A 21,149-nucleotide genomic window follows, 5' to 3' on the forward strand; every position below is an offset into this window, starting at 1 on the left:
ATGCCAAGCAGATAGTAGCTTGGTAAAGAAGGAGGGAGGGAAGGACGGAGAAAGGAAGGGAGGGAGAGGGGAGGGGGAAGAGGAAGGAAGGAAGGAAGGAAGGAAGGAAGGAAGGAAGGAAGGAAGGAAGGAAGGAAGGAAGGAAGGAAGGAAGGAAAGGGAAGGGAAGGGAAGGGAAGGGAAGGGAAGGGAAGGGAAGGGAAGGGAAGGGAAGGGAAGGGAAGGGAAGGGAAGGGAAGGGAAGGGAAGGGAAGGGAAGGGAAGGGATGGGAAGGGAAGGGAAAGGAAGGGAAGGGAAGAGATGGGAAGGGAAGGGAAGGGAAGGGAAGGGAAGGGAAGAGAAGGGATGGGAAGGGAAGGGAAAGGAAGGGAAGGAAAGGGAAGGGAAGGGATGGGAAGGGAAGGGAAGGGAAGAGAAGGGAAGGGAAGGGAAGGGAAGGGAAGGGAAGGGAAGGGAAGGAGAATCAAATATGCTAAGCATTGTGCTAAGTGCAAATTCTCACAAAAACCCAAAAACTCATTTTACAGTTAGAGAAACTGAGGTATAAAGTACATTGGTTCCAGAGTCAGAGGACCTGATTCAAATCTCTCCTCTAAAGCTTGTTACCTATGTGACCTTGGGCAAGTCCTTTAAGCTCCCTGGAGCTCAGTTCCCTCATCCATAAGATTAGAAGATTGAACTAGATGGCCTCTCAAATCCCTTCTACCTCTAGGTCCTGTAAGTAGTTGATACTCCCTCCTACTCCTCCTAGACAGGAAAAAAATCAGGTTATTACACCGTTGCAATACAGAAAAATTACCAAGGTATCTTGTGGGCACAAAATCTAGGTGTGGAACTTTCAGAGACAGACATCCCAGAATGGTGAGGGTGGATGTGATTTTTGGAAAATGAGATATCATAAAGGAATGAGATGAGGGCTAGATGGAGGTGTATCTGAAAAATTGCCCTCCACATCCCTTTCTTACTCTATTTGCTCCCACTATCATTGCCTTGAAAACTTCTAAATGCCAGTGGATTTTTTAAAACCAGTTTTCTAGAGTAGCCTGAGCCAGAATCTATAGGTACCTTAGTAGATTCACAGGACAAACAAGTACAAACCTGGTGCAAATTAGGCAAGGCCAGAGTCAGCCATGGGGAAAGGGAGTGGGGGAGCGGAGGGAAGCAAGAAATCATCCATTTTCTTCCCTTGTCCTGCCCTCTACTTTTTAGGTGGTCTGATCCACAGCCATCCCACTCATTTTTCTAAGAAATGTCTTTATATGAACTGTTACCCTCATCATTCCGGCCTCCTCAGAGAGCAGAACACACAATCTTCCTTCATTGAATTCTAAACATTCTAAATGACTAAATGAGAATTCCTTTTGAGTTCTTCCCACCAATACCCCCAACACCTCCTCCCCCCCAGTCTCTCAGAGGAAAATTAAAAACAGTCCCATCACTTCCTTTAACTCCAGACTTGCCACTGTCTCAAAGAATTCTATTTGTATGTCTTAAAATCCTAGTCATTCAAATTCCATTTTTCCATGTCTGCTAAGTACAAGAAGCTTATCCAATATGGCTATTATCATACTAACCCTTTTTATCTAGTCATACCTAACTCCTTTGTGACCCCATTTGGGGTTTTTTTGACAAAGATACCAGAGTGTTTTGCCATTTCCTTCTCCAGCTCATTTTACAGATGAAGAAACTGAGGCAAACAGAGCTAAGTGACATCCCAGGGTCACACAGCTACTATGTGTCTGAGGCTGGATTTGAACTCACAAAGATGAGGCTTCCTGACTCCAGGGCCAGCTTTCTATCCACTGCGAAACCTAGCTGCCCCTGTACTAACTCTTATATCTGAAGAATCCAACTTCGTTCAGCATTAATTCAACTTACGTTCCTCAAAAACTACTCTGTGGTTATTCTGTCTTCTTATATTTTTCCTCTCTTTAAATGGCATACCCACACTGGAATACTTACTGTTTACTCAATGTGATTTTCCATCTTCCATCTCTGTACCTTTACCCTGGATGCCCCCATGCCTGGAATGCGCTACCTCTTAGTTTCCCAGAATTCCTTCAAAACTCAGCTCTAAGCCCAACTTCTGTCTGCATTTTCTGCATCTCTCCTGGTTGTCCCTCCTCCAACCCCCAACCTGCTAATGCCTTTCCCTTTCAGATTATCTCCCATTTAGTCTCTATATAAAAGACAGTGCTTCAGTTGCCTCTTAAAAGAAATGGGGGATTTTATGAGACAGAGATGAGGAGGGTATGGATTCCAATCGTGGTGGACAGCCAGCACAAAAGATGGAGGCAAAAGACAAAGTACCATATGTGGGGGGGAAAAAAACAGAAAATTTTGGCAGTCTCTTAGCTTACAAGAAAAGAAGCAATGACCAACCAGGTTAGAAACATAGATTGAAGCCAGATTGAGTAATGGCTTTAAAAGCCAGAGGGGAATTTATAATAATAGTTAATATTTAGCTGACATTTATATAAGACTTTGAAGTTTGAAAAGCATTTTACATATTATTTCATTTGTATATTTTATCCCAGAGGAAAAAAAGAGAACCACAGAGTTTATTTAACAGTAGAATGATATGGTCAGATCTGTTGCTTCAAGAAAATCGCTTTTCAGCTCTGTGGAGGTTGAATTAGAATTGGGAGACACTAGAGACAGGATGCCCAATTCAGAAGCCGCTGTGATACTCTAGGTCTGAACTGAGTTGTATGAGCAGGGAGAAGGGGTCAGATACATGAGATGCTGTGGAAGTAGGAACAGCAAGATTTTTAACTAATGAGGTAAGTGGAGTCATAGAAAAGAAAAAAATTCAAGATAATGCTGAGGTTGATAATCTGGGAGACTCAAAATATGGTAGAACTCCATACAGGAATAGATAAATTCAGAAGAGGGTCGGGTTTGGGGGGAAAGATAATGAATTTTAAATAGGTGACACAATGGATCAAGTGCAAGGGAGTTAAGAAGACCTGAGTTCCAATCCTGTCTCAGATCCTTCTGAGCTGTATGACTCTGGGCAAATAACTTCACCTATCAAAACTTCAGTTTCCTTGTCTGTAAAATGGGGATAAGAATAACACTTTTAGGGTTGTTGTCAGGATCAAAGGAGATTTTACATATATACACACACGCACATATACACATATATGTATGTATGTGTACATACCTATGTATGCATATATACACATACATGTACAATATATGCATGCATGTGTATGTGTATACATGTGTGTATACATACAGTACAATATACATATGTGTATATATGTGTGTATAGCACTTTGTAAACCTTAAAGTGGGCAGCTAGGCAGAGAAGTGGATAAATCACCAGGAAGACATCTTCCCAAGTTCAAATCTGGTCTCAGATACTTACTAGCTGTGTGACCTTGGGTAAGTCACTTAACCCTGTTGGCTTCAGTTTCCTCATCTGTAAAATGAGCTGGAGAAGGAAATGGCAAACAGCTCTAGTATCTTTGGCCAAGAAAACTACAAATGGGTTTACAAAGAGTTAGACACAACTGAAATGATTAAGCAACAATACAACTTAAAGTGTTACGTAAATGTTAGCTATTATTATTTTGGACATATTGAGTTTGAGATGTTTCTAGGACATCTGGTTTGAAATTACCAATAGGCAGATGCTACTGCAGGACCAGAGTTCAGGAGAGAGTAGTGAACTGGATATGTAGACGTGTGAGTTGTCTAAATAAAGAGAGATGATTGATAAATCCATGGGAGCCATTGAGGTCACCGAAAGAGAGAAACAAAAAAGTTGGAGACAGAGCCTTCTGTTAACCCTCATGATTGAAGCAGTGAGGTTCCTGATGAGCCAGCAAATGAAGTTGAGAAGGAGTTGTCAGATTGGTAGGAAGAAAATCAAGAGAGAGTATTTTCATGAAAACCCAGTAAGGAGGATATCCAGGAGGAAACAGTGTTCAACAGTATTAAATGTAGCAGAGAAGTCTAAAAGAATAAAGACTGAGAAAAGATGGATCAGAATTGGCAATTAAGAGTTCTTTGGAAAGAGCAACTTCAATTAAGAGATGAGGTTGAAAAGCAGATTGCATAGGACTGTGAAGTGAGAAGAGAGAAAGGGTTGATAACTTTTTTAAGAAGGGCGGCAGGAAAGGGGCGAAGAGATATGGGATAATAGCTTGAGGGGACAGAAGTATGTAGTTTAGACTCTTTTTTAAGAATGAAACTTGGACATATTTGAAGGAAGGAAGGAAAGAAGGAATGAGTGGATAAGAAGAGATTGAAGATTGGAGGAGATAATGATAAAGGGAACAATATCCTGGAGAAGATGAGAAAGAATGGGAGCAAGGGAACACGCATGAGGAGGGGTCCCAGTCATAGCCTGTTATGATTACATAATAATAGACTGGTAGAAAGGAGGAAAGAGAACAGTCATCACCATTTTTCAGATCTCCTAGATTTGTAATCTCAATACTGTCCTCATCTCTTCATTCTCTCTGACCTCACGCATCCAATCTTGCCCTGTTTACATCTGTAATATCTTTTGTATCCAGCCCCTTCCAACTTCTCAAAAAGAATTGGACTAAGATCAGAGAACAGTTAGGTAAATTCAGAACTGGTTGAATAACTGGACTCAACAAGTAGTCCTTAACATATAGATGCCACAAGTAGTCCTTAACATATAGAAAAGACTGACTTTTCTTGCCCAAATAGGGCACTAAGAAAAGTTGGGTATCTCAACAGCCTTCTTACCCTGGAAGATCGCACTGCCTTGGCAGTTCCTCCCTCTAACCAGACAATTATTTCTGGAACCCAAGCCAACCAAAATCACTCTTTCTTTACTCTTCTGGCTCTATTCTTGATGTTTTTCCTCGCTACTCCTTCATCCACTCTAAACTCCTTTTTATATGTTGTATTTCTCCATTGGGCAGCTAGGTGGCACAATGGATAGAGCTTGGACTTAGAATCAGAAAGACTCATCTTGAGTTCAAATCCGAGCCTCAAACACTTAATAGCTGGGTTAACCCTAGGCAAGTTAACTCTTACTTAACCCTGTTTGCCTCAGTTTCCTCATCTGGAAATTGAGCTGGAGAAAGAAATGGCAAACTACTCCAGTATCTTTGCCAAGAAAACCCCAAAATGGGGGCACAAAGAGTTGGACATGACTGAAATGACTGAAAAACAGCAACATATTGGCTCTACAGTGATTCTGCTACTTTATTCTGTAGGTAAAATGGAACCACTGAAGGATTTTAGCAGCAAGGATTCCTGGCTAAATAAATAAATATTTAAAATAGCCAAGTAATAGATCATTTAAAATAGGCAAAAATAAATAAATAAAAGCATCTGTTTTGAACCTTACCATTTCTGGTTATATCATTCTTGTGTCCAAAAATCTTCAATTTCTCTTTCTTGCCTACCAAGTAAAGTCTATTCTCCTTTACCTGACATTCAAGGCCTTCCAAAACCTGATGCTACCCTTCATTTCTGGACTTATTTCACATTATTCCCATCCATGCCATTTTACTTAACAGCCACACTGATCCACTTCCCTATGTCCCCCAAGCTACATGCATCACGTAACTTCCCATTCTTTATGTGTCAAAGTCCTATCCATTCTTTAAAGCCCAATTCAAATGTCAGCTTCTCCACGAAGCCTTCCTTAGTCACATCTGTCAATAACAACTTTGCCCTTTCAACCTTGCAAAACATTTGTTTTGAATTTGAATTTTTAAAATCCCTTAAATTTAATCATAATAGCTAACATTTATATAGCTAGCTAGGTGAGTGCTGAGCCTGGAGTCAGGAAGACCTCAGACCCTCACTATTTGGGTGACCTTGGGCAAGTCACTTAACCCTATTTACCTCAGTTTCCTCATCTGTAAAATGAGCAAGATAAGGAAATGGCAAACCACTCTAATTTCTTTGCCAAGAAAACCCCAGTGGGGTCAGGAAAAGACAGACATGACTGAACAACAACAAATATAGGACTTTAGTGTTTGCAAAGCAATGATAATGATAACAGCGTTTACATAGTGTTTCAAGGTTTACAAAGTACTTCAGATTATATATGTAATTTAATATATATAAAATTACATATAATATAATCTAACATATATATATATATACACACACATTATCTCTTTTTTCCTTACGGCAACCCTGTGAAGTAGCTGCTATTGTTATCATTTTACAGATGATGAAACTGAGGCTAGAAGTGGCTTGTCCAGGGTCACACAGTTAGTAAGGGTCTGAGGCCGGATTGACAATCAGGTCTTCCTGACTCCAAATCGCATACTCAATCTATTGTTGCACCTGACTGGAACTCATTATCTTTTCTCTGTCTCCAAACCCTCTCCTCTTCCAAGCCTCCCCGTTTCTGGAGGGAGCTGACTCCACCAGGTTTCCAGATCCCAAGTCCAGTGCTCTATCAACCCCACTGAAGGGCTTCCCATCATCTGTTTTGTGTCTTATTCACCTATTAGATCATGAAGGCAGGGACAGTGACTTACGCTAAACCCTATTTCCAATATTCTGTACCCAGTAGGCACTGAATAAATGAACGCATGAATGAATTAATTGTTCCCTGAATTTCTCCTTTTCCCACCAATATCATAGTCTTCGATCCTTTCATTGTTTAATGTTCTCCCAGCCTCTTGCCCAAATCCAGCACTACTCAGATATAGAAACCTTAATGAGGAGAGTCAACTCCTAACACTTTGTAAATCCACTCTAATTGCATAAGAATACACACACGCACACACACACACGCAGGAGGGCACACACACCCATGTACGCACATACGTGCCTATGACTTTAGATCTGACTGTTGGTCTGCTTCTTTCTCTCACCCACATCATTTCCCAGGCTCTGACAACCTGTCACTCCCAAGCAGTGACTAGTACAAAGGTGTTAGAAAAGACGGACTTTTCTAAAGAGTCATAAGAGACTGGAGCTCCAGTCATTTTATAGTCTAATCTCTTTCTCAGTCTGTTTGGTAGTGAATTCAATTTGAAACATACCCTGGGTGTGGTATTGTCTCTTTCTTGCTGGCACCAGCTTGGGGGAGGGAAACCTGCCACTCCAAAGTCCAGATTCAGTGTTTCTGTTCCTTTAACACTAGGCTTCGGAAAAGAAAAACGGAGGAAGCATATGAGAAAAAGGTACCAGTTGCCATGGAGACAGCATCTCTGGCATTGGTGCATCCAGTAGGTGGTGGTCACTTATTAGCTGTGGAGCAGACTATGTTCCTGCAAAGATGTTGGCACTAGCTTTAGACGAGACAACTGTGATTCTTCTGTCACCTCTCCCAACCTAGAGGCTTCCTGTTAGACTCTAGGAGACCCACAGGGCCCTGGAGAATAGCACACAATGCAATGAAAAGAAAGCAGTTCAGCCTTAGAGGGAATAAAAAAGAGGTGCCCAGGAATCCAAGCCCATACCAACATAGGAAAAGGATCATTTGGAATCAGTCCAGAAACTGGGGGTATACAAATTATGTTCAGACAGAATTCTGGTTTCACTGGCCTGGTCTTCTATTCTACAGTCACTTAACAATCACCTGCCTCAGTTTCTTCATCGGTAAAATGAAACAATAATAGTACCTAACTTCCATTCTTCATCTGTAAAATGGAGCGATAATAGTACCTAATTTTCAGGGTTGTTGTGAGGATAAGATGAGATATTTGTAAAGTGCTTTTGCAAATCTTAAAGGTTATTTAAATACTAGTTGTTGCTGTTATTCCATATTCCACCTCCTTCTGGATGCTTCCTTAATCCTATTGCTTTTCTATCCCCACTCCCACAATATTTGGATTTTTTCTGCAACCTTCCAGATTTGAAACTTGTAGTTTTCTAGCTGATGGGTGCCTCTCTGCCAAGGCAGTTCCACCAAAAGTTTGGAAGCCAACCAGACACAAGGAAGGGTCAAATAGGACCCCTTCCATCCCTACAAAATGCCTATGCAGCTCTGATTTGGGAGCTGCTGTGACAAGATCCTACCCCTAGATGGGTGAGCTGTCTTGAGGCAGCAGAGACTCAAGAATCCTAGACTACTGTATTCTACCAAGACCTGAAAACTATCGGGCTAGAGGTTTTCAAATAATATTGTTGGATATGAATCTCTTTCCTGACTCTTTCCTCTCTTGGGAGTGGGAAGTTCTGTCTCCAGCGTGGCAAAGTCAATATCCTCCTGCTTTGGAGTCCTATCCCTATTTTGGGAGTAGTAGTCCTGTCCCTAGTATGTCAGAGTTGACAGTCTCCTATTTTGGAGGTGTCAGTCATGGCCTCAGTATGAGAACTATATTGGGCTGCCCTGGTACCCTTCTATGCTTTTCCTTGCCTCTTATTTCCTCAGCTGTCTCCAGTTAAGCTGTATGGTCTTCTTTCCTTAAACACCTCAAAAAAAAAAAAAGACACTCATCTAAGATTTCAAAGCCTCTCATCAATGGACTCTGGTAGGTAGATATATGGAAACTCATATGGACATATGGAAAACTGGTATATTAAAAGGAAAGACCAGAAAGATTATCTGAGGGTATACCAAAGCTCTCAGAGTGAAAAGAGCACTGAAAAAGTTGCTGAAATTCTCCTCCCATACCTCTCCCTACTTACAAGTTCACAGAAACATCTTGATGTTCAAAAATATTAAAAACATACATTCAGATAGTAGACAGCTCCTGGATCAGAACCCACTTCTTCTCTCTCTGCTCCTATGTAAGCACTGGGTGTGGAATTCCATGGTTCTGTAACTATTTGTTGGGGAAAATATGGTGGAAAGAGGCTTAGACCTAGAAATCAAGATGGCACTATCCAAATTAAGAAAATGATTTAAGAATTCCTCTCTTTGAAAACTCTTCCTTCAGGCTGCCTACTCCACAAGGTAGGCAAAGCTGTCACAGCAAAAACTAACCCTTAGTTCTACAAGTCCTACCATAGAAAGGCCTTAGCACAATCTCAGTCATTGTGACAGTGAAACAATCATTAATTGATTCCAAAGTCAAAGGATTCTGATTCAAATCCTGCTTCTATTTTATTTTTATTTATTTTTAATTTCATTTCATTTTATTTATATGTGATCTTGTGCTTGACCACACTTTCTTCATCTATAAAATGAGAGGGTTGGACTGAGATTTCTAAGATCTTTTCTATTCTTCATCTATAAACTCGTTCATTCTACAGATGAAAAAAGTGAGGACAAGAGCATTAAGCAATTTTTTTCTGATGTCACACAGGTTGTATCATGACTAGGATTTGAAGCCAAATCCTATATTCTTGTAACTACAACACACTATGTTCTTTGATTTTCCCCAGGATCACTTTGGATTAAAATTTTTAAGTAGTGGCTCCCCAGTGTCTGTGATCAGGAATCATTAACAAGATTCCACATTCATTCTCTCCACCCCCACCCCAGACTCTTGTTTATTTTGAATAATAAATGTTATCTTCCCTCTGTCCCCAAAGCCAAGCTGTCCTTACCTCTCCAGTTCTTTCTGTCCTCTGTCCTCTTTCCCTTTTTTCCCCTGCAAAGAGATGCCAAATGCCCTTTAGAATCTCTTCTCTCAAGTTTCTGCAGCAATATCTTTGTCTAGGGACCATATAGTGACCCCAAGTGAGTTCCAACCCTTGCTCTTTTCAAGGAATGTTAGATATAGAGGTAAGGTGGTAAGGTGTGTGTTGCCCATGTATATCTATGTGGGATGTCTAAATATATAAACAAGTGGCCTGAGGGGTTGGCAAGCATAAATATCTAGGAAATCTTGCCCAACCCTCTCCAAGAAAGACTATGATTCTTGTCTTGAGGGGAGTAAAAGAGATGAAAAGGCTGGTTCTCCTCTAAGAAAGATGCTTGCCTTGCCATACTAGAACAATATTCAACTGCTTCCCTAAAAATTGCTACTCTAAAGACACTATTTTAAGTTCAAGATACTTTTGTGGCCACTATACCATAAAGGGAGAGAGTAGCCCAAATTTATACTCACTGGCTTGGCTCTTTCTCACCAAAGACTAGTTATAAAAAAAGGCTATCACAAATAGCTAATAGTGGGTTAACCCATTTACCAAAGCAGATAAACAGAAATTGAAGAAATGCTGCAGATTAGAATATACCAGAAAAGATATGAGTTAATGAGTTCTGTAGATGAGAGCAAGAGGAGCTCTCACTCAGCCAAGAGAGACTTCAATCTCACCAAAAGAGAAATTCCCAAGGTCTCTAGGGAGGCAGGCTGGAAATCAGGGACATGTCAAGGCATCAACATCCCTTACATGTTTGCCACTTCCAAAGACTTTTTTTTCTTTTTCCTCACTGGAGTCAGTCCTGAAGGAAATCTGGAATCATGTGTGTCCTTTCAAAAGAAGAATAAAGAATGTCTCTCTCCTCCAGAGTTCTCCCACCAACTCCACCCTCACACAGACTTGATGCATTGAGTCATCCTCATTCTCACCACCAATTAAGAAAGACTTAGGCAAAGTATTCCAGGCTTGAAAGCCAGATTACATAGATGGTTTTATTTATCTTGGTGGGGGGAGAGAGGGAGAAATTTCATCTAAGTTCATGTAACAAGTTGTGGGCTAGTCAATACGATACACTGAAGCAGTGGGCAACTTCCAAGGACAAGACTTAAAACTGGGGCCAGGGTGGATGGGAGAACCTTGCAAGAACCTTGAGAAGAAAGCAATAGGCTACTTTGTGTCTGTGTATCTCACTCCCTCCACAACTCAGCCCATGAAAGAATCAAGCAGACTTTTTCATAACATTTGCTGTTGTTAATTTCATACCCTCCCCCAACAAACACACACACACTATGCATTGTACTAACCCACAAAGAGCACATCAGAGTGACATGAAGGAAAAAGGAATGGATTTGGAGTCAAAGTCTGTGTGAATTTCAGCAAGTCACTTCTCTGAGTCTCAGTTTCTTTTCAATAAAATGAGTTAACAATTATTCTAGCAAGCTGGTCAAGCAGCCAAGGGTATGTGAATTCAAATTCTCTCTCTTCACACGTACTGGCTATATGACTCTGGGAAAAGCATTTACCCTCTCAGTAGCCAAAATATAAACTGTAGAGAAGGTGTTGACCTGAATTACTAGAATTTCCTTACCCAGGAGTTCCCTGGGCCAATGATTTAGTCCCTCTCAACTATTATTGACTTTGCAGAATTGAATGAAGATCAGGTAAGATAATCTATATAAAGTGGTCTATTGACTGAAAAGCACCATATAAATATGGTGTGCCCAATGAAAAGTCAGTCAGGCAATAGGCATCTATTAAACACTTATTATATGCCAGATGAAAGAAAGAAAGGAAGAAGAGAATGGAAGGAAAAGAAAAAAACAAAGAGGAAAGAAGTAAGGAAGAGAAAGAAAGGAAAGAGGGAAGGAGGAAAGAAGAAAGGAGAGAGAAAGAAGGAAGAAAGAAAGGAGATAAGGAAGGAGAGAGGAAGGAAGGAGAGAGAGGGGGAAGGAAGGAAGGAAAGAAGGAAGGAAGGCTCATTGAAGTATCTTTTTTTAATGGAGAGAAAAGAACAGAAGTCAGGCCAGAAAGAAAGCCAGACAATCAATACAGATCTTATAGGTGGATCTTATTACATACTTAAAAAAGAAAAGCGAGTTGTACCTAATAGAGATCTGCAATTTCATGTACAGTTTTCTTTGTTTCATGTGTTGCAATGGCCCAAATAATTTCTTATCAGGTGACCAGCCAATGGGTGATGTACCTCTCTATTATTAGTCAAGTTGATTCCTGGAAAGTGGAGTCCGTCTGTTACTGGAGTCACACTGTAAGGTTGTCCATCAAGTTTACCAGAATAGACCAGAATTTGTGTTCCACTAGTACAGCCTTCCAGAACCAAGATTGCCTCCACACCATCCAGGATGAAGCATTGGATTAGAACCTTGGAGAGGACTCTTATGGCCCAACCCTCCCCAGAAAGCAAAGGACTGGTTTTTCAATATTAACATTTTCCCCATGTTGCTATAGTACAAGGAGACATGGAACACTATTGCCTTCAAAAAGCTAAAAATGATCATGGCCCAGAGGACAAGGGAGAAGCACATGATGAATATGATCAGGTTGTAACAGAAATCTAGTGAGGAACTCAGGAGAGAAAGAGAGACAGAGACAGAGACAGAGACAGAGAGAGACAGAGACAGAGAGAGACGGAGACAGACAGAGAGAGACAGACAGAGAGACGGATAAGTAAGTTGGTGGGTAGAGTACTTATTATGCTTTTAGTATGTATAGTTGCCATTCAATTGTTTTTCAATCATGTCTGATTTTTTGAGACCCCATTTGAGATTTTCTTGGCAAAGATCCTGGAATGGTTTGCCATTTCCTTTTCTAACTCATTTTACAGATGAGGAACTGAGGCAAACAGGATTAAGTGACTTGCCCAGGGTCACACAGCTAGTGTCTGAGGCCGGATTTGAATTCAGATCTTTCTGACTCCAGGTCCAACATTCTATTCACTGCACCTCCTAGCTGCCCCCCATTATGTACTAGGACTGTACTAAGCACTTGAGACACACATATAAACAAGTAAGACAGCCTTTGTCCTCAAGACAATAACATTCTAACAAGGAGGAGGGAAGGAGAAAGCAGAAGGGGAAAGGGGGAGGGAGTGGCATTTTTTGGATCATGAAGATTCAGTCCCTAGTGAGATAAGGAAAAAGCTGATCTATCTGGGCCATGGGATCCAGAGGCAAATTCCAGGTCACCACTGGGGAGGAGATATTGATGAGCTTCAGAGGCATGGAAGGCAGTGGCTACAGACCTTACTGGTGCTAGGGCTGACATCAGTCTAGATCACATCAGAGGCATTCTATATTAATGAGTCCCATGCCCAAGAAGAATGCTCTTGCCAGTGCTGGTGGAGAGGAGGCATTCCCTCTCCTCCTCTAGCACCCCACCTCTATTCTCTTTCCCCCATGTCACCTGCTGCCCTGTTGTGGGGACGGATACCAGAGCTCAGAGCTGGGTCTGCTCTCTGCAGCAAAGTGGTTCACGAACATCTTTCTTCCTGCCTCACCCTCTTCCACCCAGCCCCTGGCTTAGGTCCCCATGACATCAACCCCTTGTGATAACTTTGGCTTCTGTTGTTTGTTTCTGGGTGAGTTTCTGGTGAGCAAGGGGGCTGGGTCTGCAAATGTACATGGGACATAAGACAGCATGGCAATAGCATAAACTGCCTCGTCAGTAAGAGGGTGGGGACCCTGTGACACCCAGCCTGGCTAGTTTGAAAACTGCTGCTTTTGCTTGCTTGAAGTCCAGACTAAGAACACAAACCCCTAAAGGGTTGGATGAGAGGCTATGAATTAAAAACGCAAGAGCTAGGAGGGATCTCAGAGTCTTAGAAATTAAGGCCCAGAGAGGTTAAGACTTGACCAAAGTCTCACGGGTAGTAAATAATAAGAGCCAAGATTCAAGATCACTTCATCAACTCCAGTTTCAGACTTCTGAAAAGGCAAAGACACCATCTGCACTTTTAAACATGTGGGATAGGAGTTTAGTGGGAACACAGATTTAGACCAGGGCAGCTAAATGCTGCAGGGTTAGAGCACTTGGAGTCAGGAGGACCTGAGTTCAAATCCGACCGCAGACACTTACTAGCTGTGTGAACCTGAGCAAGTCACTTTACCCTGTTTGCCCTCAGTCTCTTCATCTGGAAAATGAGCTGAAGAAGGAAGTGGCAACCACTCTAGTATTGTTGCCAAGAAAATCCCAAATGGGGTTACAAAGAGTCAGACACAACTGAACAACAACAGATTTAGACTATAGTGAGTTCTTGGTTCATCCTCCTTACTCTGCAGATGAGGAAACCAAAGCCAAGGAAGAACTGACTTGCCCAAGGTCATAGATGTTATGAAGAAATAGAGCTAACTAGGGTCCTTAGCACCAAACCCAGGGCTTTTCCCACTATACTCCATCACTTGCTTCCCATTAGTCAAATCAACTCAATAACATTTAAGCACCTTTAAGCCAAGCATTATGCTAAGCAGTGGGGATACAAATGAAAGCAAAAAATAAGAATAAAAAACAGTCCCTATTCTCAAGGAACTCGCAGTCTAGCTGGGGGAGACAACGTGCAAACAACCATGTGCCAACAAAATATACACAGAGGTAATCATCACAGGGAAGGCAAAAAGATAAAGGAGGACTGGGAAAATCTTCTTGCATTATCCATGAAAATTCTCCCCACCAGCTTTGGGGATGTTAAATTATCACTGGAGGCTGGAGCTGACCCAAGACATCAGAGATCAGTTAATTCAATTCTTCACTTTAAAGTTGGGGAAACTGAGGCCCAGAAATGTTCATTGCCTTGCCCAACATCACACAGGTCACTTCATTGTGATCCAGCATTTGGCACAGAGTAAGTGCTTGAGAAATAATTTTTCATTCATCACTCTATTAGGTGCTAGGAGAGACCCAGTCATAACAGTGTAGATTTGGAGCTGCAAGGAAAACTTGAAGATCATTAACCTCAACCCCTCTCATCTGGTAGGAGACAGAAGTTAAGTGACTTACCCAGGGTCAAACAGCTAGTGAGTATCTGAGGGAGGATTTGAACCTACATCTTCTTACCTCAAAGTCTAGAACTCTACTACACCATGTTACCCCTTTGATTCCTTCAAGGAACATATTATCTAGCAGAGATACCCCAAGATATTTCCAAGTTTTTAAAGTGCTTGCCAAGCTGATGCAATGAGTACACATGGCTCTCTTCAGGAATTCAGTTCTTCAGGGATCTGGTTCTATTGGTATGGGCACTCCTATCAATACAAATCATAATTTCAATTATGCCTTAGCAGAGAGTCTGAATGAGTTTCCATTACAGAAAATGGAACCTGGGTAGGAGTTACTCTGAATTTGGCTACACTAAAGAACTGCTGAGGCAGCAAGGTGATGCAAAGGAGAGAAAACTGGGCCTAGAGTTAAGGAGTCCTGAGTTCAAATATGGCCTTAAATACTTATTAGCTGTGTGATCCTGGGAAAGTCATTTAACCTCTGCCTCAGTTTTCTAATCTGTAAATGGGAATAATAATAGTATCTGTCTCCCAGGGTTATTGTGAAGATGAAATGAAGTCTGGGGATGCTATCTCCCAAATTCAAGAGTTCCAGCATTCAATTTTTCAGGTACAAAGGGGAAATTTCTTTGGCTTGATTAAGCGTATTTATTACAAGGGTTTTCTTTTCTTTTTTTTAATTTAAATGGGAAGAAGAGATTTTTCAACAGGATTACAAGAAGCTATTGATACACTTTTTGTTTTTTGGTTTTTTTGGTAAATTGTATTTTATTTCCCCAATTACACATAATATAATCTTCAACATTAATTTTTTATAAGATTTTGAGTTCCAAATCTCTCTCTCTCCTTCCCTCCCCTCTCCCTTCTCCCCTCTCCAAGATGGCAAGCAATATGATAAAGGTTATACATGCGCAATTGTGTTGAACATATTTCCACATTAGTCAAGCTGTGAAAGAAGAAACAGAACAAAAGAGGAAAAAGCACAAAAAACAAAAAAGTGAAAACAGTCTGCTTTGATCTGCATTCAGACTCCATAGTTTTTTTCTCTAGATGTGAACAGCTTTTTCCATCATGAGTCTTTTGGAATTGTCTTGGATCATTGTATTACTGAGAAGAGCTAAGTCATTCATAGTTGATCATCATACAATGTTACTGTTACTGGATACAATGTTCTTGTGGTTCTGCTCACTTCACTTATACCAGTTCATGTAAATTTTTTCAGGTGTTTTTTGAAATCCACTTGCTCATCATTTCTTATACCACAATAACATTCTATTACAGTCATACATCACAACTTGTTCAGCCATTCCCCAACTGATGGGCATCCCCTCAATTTCCATTTTTTTGCCACCACCAAAAGAGGTGTTATGAATATTTTTTGTACATGTGGGTGTTTTGCTCTTTTTAATAATCTCTTTGGGATACAGAATTAGTAATAGTATTGCTGGGTCAATGACTATTCACAATTTGATTTCCCTTTGACCATAGTTCCAAATTGCTCTCCAGTATGGTCAGATCAGTTCACGACTCCACCAACAATGCACTGTGTCCCAATTTCCCCACATCCTTTCCAATATTTATCATCTTCCTTTTCTCTCACATTAGCCAATTTGATAGGTGTGAGGTGGTACTTCAGAATAGTTTTAACTTGCACTTCTTTAATCAATAGTGATTTAGAGCATTTTTTTCATATAACTATAGGTAGCTTTAATTTCTTCATTTGAAAATTTCCTGTTCATGTCCATTGACCATTTATCATTTGGGGAATGATTTGCATTCTTATAACTCTGACTCAGTTCTCTTTATATTTGAGAAATGAGGCCTTTATCAGAAAACACTGACTATACAAAAAAAATTGTTTCCCAGTTTCTGCTTTCCTTCTAATCTTGTTTGCATTGGTTTTGTTTGTGTAATTTTTTAAAAAAATAAATATAATCAAAATTATCCATTTTGTATTTCATAATGTTCTTCATCTCTTGTTTGGTCATAAATTCTTCCTTTCTCCATAGATCTGACAGGTAAACTATTCCTTGCTTCCCTAATTTGCTTATAGTATCACTCTTTATATCTAAATCATGTACCCATTTTGACCTTATCTTGGTATACAGTGTGAAAGGCTGGTCTATGCCTAGTTTCTGCCATACTGTTTTCCAATTTACCTAGCAGTTTCTGTCAAATAGTAAGTTCTTATCCCAGAAGCTAGAGTCATTGGGTATATCAAACAGTAGATTACTATAGTCATGTAAATCTTGTGTACCTAACCTATTCCACCGATCCACCACTCTATTTCTTAGTCAGTACCAAATAGTTTTGATGATTGCCACTTTATAATATAGTTTTAAATCTACTACAGCTAGTTTGCCTTCCTTTGCATTTTTCATTAATTCCTTTGATATTCTTGACCTTTTTTCTTCCAAATGAATACATTTTTTTCTAAATGCTTAAAAGAGAAACAGAAGGAAACACAGACAAGTAGGACAGTTTTGAAAGTTACATGTTGAATTTCCTTTATATTGATATAGTTTATGTACTCTAAGCTTACTCTTCTCAACTCACACTTACCCTGGAAAGTCAGGCCTCCCAAAAAATTACTCAGAGTTCTAAGGGTAACCCTGAAAGTTTGGATCTATCTTTCCTTGTTTTGATATTTCTTATTACTTCATGAAATCATTGGCTTCTCTTTGGCCCATTCAAATTTTCGGAGAGTTAACAAACAAGGTTTTGTGCCAAGCTGTTAATTCCCTTTCCAATTCTTCCTTTTGTAGTTCTTAATTCTTTTCCAATTTATTCCTTATTCCATTTATAAAAACATTTTAATTCTTTTTTAAAACTGTTGTTTCATTCATATCTTCCAAAAATTCTAGTTGAGTTTCTGCCCAAGCTGTGTTTTCCTCTGAAGCAATGCTTGTATATGTCTTGGAATATGTATATGTCATTCTCTTCTGAATTTGTGTCTTGTGAGTCCCTGCTACCATAACAGCTCATTGTGGTGGAATTCTTCATTAGTTTCCTCATTCTTCCAGCCCACTTCCTAACTTTGGCCTTGATGTTAAGGCTGGGCTCTGCAATACTTTTGGAAGAAAGGTCTGGGCTGGCCCTGTTGTTGTTCTTTTAAGGTCTTCAATGTTGTGTTATTCCAGGATCTCAAGGACAGGTTGGGGACTCAAGGATAGCTGAAAGCTTTAAGTATTCCAAATAGGTCCTGATAAAAGGGAATTTCTGACTGCTGTCCTACTCTGAGCACTGCAAATTCTTGAACTGGGTTTGGGTCTGTACTAATGTAAAATGCTTCTGGATTCCATCCCTATCAGTGACCTGGAAAGCTCTGTTGGTTCAAAATGGCAGATTTGTGGACTCCCCTTTGGTTTTAGTTATTCCTCTGCAACCTAGGCAAGATGCTTGAAGTGAAACTCTTGCTCTAAGATTGAGGCCTCAGCTACATCTTTGCTCCTGCTCCTGCTGCTAACTTCTGAACTTTCTCCTTTCTCCACATGCAGTCCAAGGACCCCTCCTTGGGAAAGGCCAGTTCACTGCATGAGCAGATGCCCTTTTCATTCTACCTTGCATCTGCAACCCAGGACTAGGAAGTCACCAACAAAACTGCTTGTTGGCACCCCATTGCAATGCCCCGTTGTGGATCTGGAACTTCCTTTGATTGTTGGTACACAGTATCTCCTTGGGTGCTGGAGTGCTCTTGAGCCTGTGCTTCTGCCCTGACCCCATCTCCTATGTTAACAGACCTCTCCATCTGTCTCCCTGTGCAGAGCTGAGCCAGACAAAGGACTCACTATAACTTCTTTTGGATTTCTCCATCAGGATTCTATCTGGTGCATTTTATAGATCTGTTTGGAAGAATGGTGGGCTGGAATTCAATTGTGTTGCTTCCTTCTATTCTGCCATCTTGGCTCTGCTTCCCCTTTCTAATGTTGCTCTGCTGATTGAACTCCTGCTCCCCCAATACCCATTACCAGGGATTAAAGCCCCAACTGGTCACTTTGATAAGTTGAACTCTCCTTAATATCAATTAACCAATTAACATCAATTAGCTTTTACAAGGTTGTGTTTGTTCTTCATTCTCGAAGACAACCATGAGATTAGGAAGATGATGACATGACTTGCAGTTGACTTGGATTTAAGTGAAGGAGGGCTGTGCAAGGTCATTAGCCTCACTTTCTCCTTCAGAATCATCTGGAACCAGTGGCCAGATCATCATCAGTTCTTTTCAGGTTCTCACTTTCAGTGAGGTACTGCCCATTCAGTGAACAGAAAGTCTCTTTAAAAAATTGAATCAAAGGATGGCCCCTTTAATAATTAAAAAAAATCAAACTGGGAGAAGAAGACTTCCAGGGTTGCATGTCAAAAGAGAAACAGTTACTATTGGCATTCACTTTGAGCCAGGAGGGCAAGTTTTTACAAAAGAAGGTATAGCAAGAAATGAAGTATATAAACTTCCTAAATAGAAGCCCACTTTTCTTTCACACTTCTGTTCCTGGAGAGTACACTCACACTTAAAGAATATTTCCCCAGCCAAGTTCATTTCGGGGTGTGGCATAGCCAATAGAGGAGTTCCTCTATTGTTCACAGAACAAGGTACGTTGACTGTTTCCACGCAGCTTTCTCCTCAGGGCTGGATCCTCCCTGGGCTTGACTATTGCCACTACCTGCTGCTAGAAACTCCAATTGCTGGACCTCTGGTAGTTCTTCCAACCTTCCAAAGCTTGTAAACCTATAATCTGGTCTGTTCTTCCCTGGTCATTCATTCATCCAAGATCAGAAAAGAATAAATGCAACAAGAAAAACGCACCACATATTTGCAACTGCATGATGGCCAGATGAAAATGAGGGCCCAAATCCCCTTCCTAACCCAGAAGCCAAAAGAAATTCTTACCTCCCTCATCATCAGGGAAATGCAAAAGATATCACTCAGTTCCCATTCAGAGTCAATTAAAAGGTTTTTCATTAGTATAGTAAATTGACAAGAAATAGAAGATACCTGCACATGCTCTGAAACAGGGAGGGAAAGGTCCCTATTTTGTGAATCTCCAGAATCAGTTCTACCAAGCATGTATATGGGTTGATACCAGGAATTTGCTGGTAAATGTTTAATGACTCCCCTTCTGAGGGGGAAAAAACACATATGGGCAAAACACATGTTTAAATTTAGTCTGCATTATTAACATGTTCATCACTTTTTAAAGTCTCAGCAATCAACAAAACAATAAATCAAGCCTCAATTTGTAGCATTTGCTGAATTTTCACTCAATTGCACACACTGAAAACTTAGTTTCATAGATAATAACTTATTTTATCCAATTACATGTAAAGACAATTTTAACATTCATTTTTTTAAATTTTCAGTTCCAAATTTCTTCCCTCCCTCACCTCCCCCTTTCCTGAGACAGTAAGCAATTTGATATAGTTTATGCATGTGCAATCCTACAAAACCTATTTCCATATTCATCATGTTGGAAAAGAAGTCGCAGGCCAAAAGGGGGAAAAACATGAAAAAAGGAAAGTGAAAAATAGTCTGCTTTGATCTGCATTCAGAGTCCATCAGTTCTTTCTCTGGATGTGGATAGCATTTTCCATCATGAGTCTTTTGGAATTGTCTTAGATCATTGTGTTTCTGAGAACAGCTAAGTCATTCAGTTGATCATTGGAGAATATTATTGTAACTGTCACACCGAAAATATAATGATCGTCTCTGAGAACTGGTATGAGTTGGCTTCAGTACATCTCTAGTTGATACCAAGTAGAAAATATTGCACATATTCTAAGGGCTGGACCTTCACTGGCCAGTATTCCCCTATCCCTATTATCCTTAAAGGGAAAACCAAACTGTATGTAGTAGAGATTCACAGTTTTATGTACAATCCTCTTTTTCTGCTCTACTCTGTATATAGAAATGAACATCTTATTTGGTGTTTTTTTTAATTCAGATTTTTTTTTTTTCAAAAGAATGAGTGTTCAGGCATCAGCCTCCTAGAGAGAGAAGACTTCCTCAGAAATCTGCTTCTTGGAAAGGAAGACATCTGAAAGACTAAAGCCATGCCAAGAGATCTGAACTTGCCAACCCCAAACTCCACCCGCCCACCAACCCACATTTTCTATTACTCTGACTTGTTCAGGCAGTACAGGTTCAAAGTGAATGGAGAATATGGTTTAGCAGGCCCAAAGTGGCACAACACACAGAGCACTGGGCCTGACATAAGATAGATCTGAGTTCAAATGCAGCCTCAGACACTTACTAGCTACGCGACCCTGGACAAGTCACTGAATCTTTGTCTCATTTTCCTTAGCTATAAAGGAGGGGGAGTGGGGGTGGATCCAAAATAGGTCCTCTAAGGATCCTTCCAACTCTTAACCATAATTCCATGACTTTGTTATACGTATTTGTGAAAAACTTTGATCTAAAGGATATCTAAGCTTCATTTTAGAGATTTTCCTGGTGGGAGAAATAGGTAAAAAAAGAGGGAAACTGACCCTTTGGGGTCAACTCTCAGGATCAAATCTAGTTCATATAGGTATAGAGTCCCCAGAGGAAGAGAGGGAATAAGACCACATGTAACAGATATCTCTAAGGTCTTTGAAGGCAGAATTCAGGGTTTATTTTTCTTCTTATCCCCAGTACCTAACCCAGTACCTAAAAG

General features: G+C 40.4%; 1 protein-coding gene across 1 annotated transcript in view; it reads right to left on the minus strand.

The window, feature by feature from the left end:
• ANGEL1 (angel homolog 1) overlaps positions 1-10,400 on the minus strand; it is a 112,542-nt gene extending 102,142 nt beyond the window's left edge. The window contains exons 1-2 of the mRNA XM_072623166.1: positions 10,165-10,400; positions 9,455-9,498 (exon numbers count right to left, since the gene is read on the minus strand). The gene's annotated coding sequence lies outside the window, so the exon portion shown is untranslated. The remainder of the gene's footprint in view (positions 1-9,454; positions 9,499-10,164) is intronic.
• Positions 10,401-21,149: the final 10,749 nt, after the last annotated feature.

The sequence above is a fragment of the Notamacropus eugenii genome, chromosome 7, assembly GCF_028372415.1.
Source record: "Notamacropus eugenii isolate mMacEug1 chromosome 7, mMacEug1.pri_v2, whole genome shotgun sequence".
In the NCBI taxonomy this organism is placed as follows: domain Eukaryota; kingdom Metazoa; phylum Chordata; class Mammalia; order Diprotodontia; family Macropodidae; genus Notamacropus; species Notamacropus eugenii.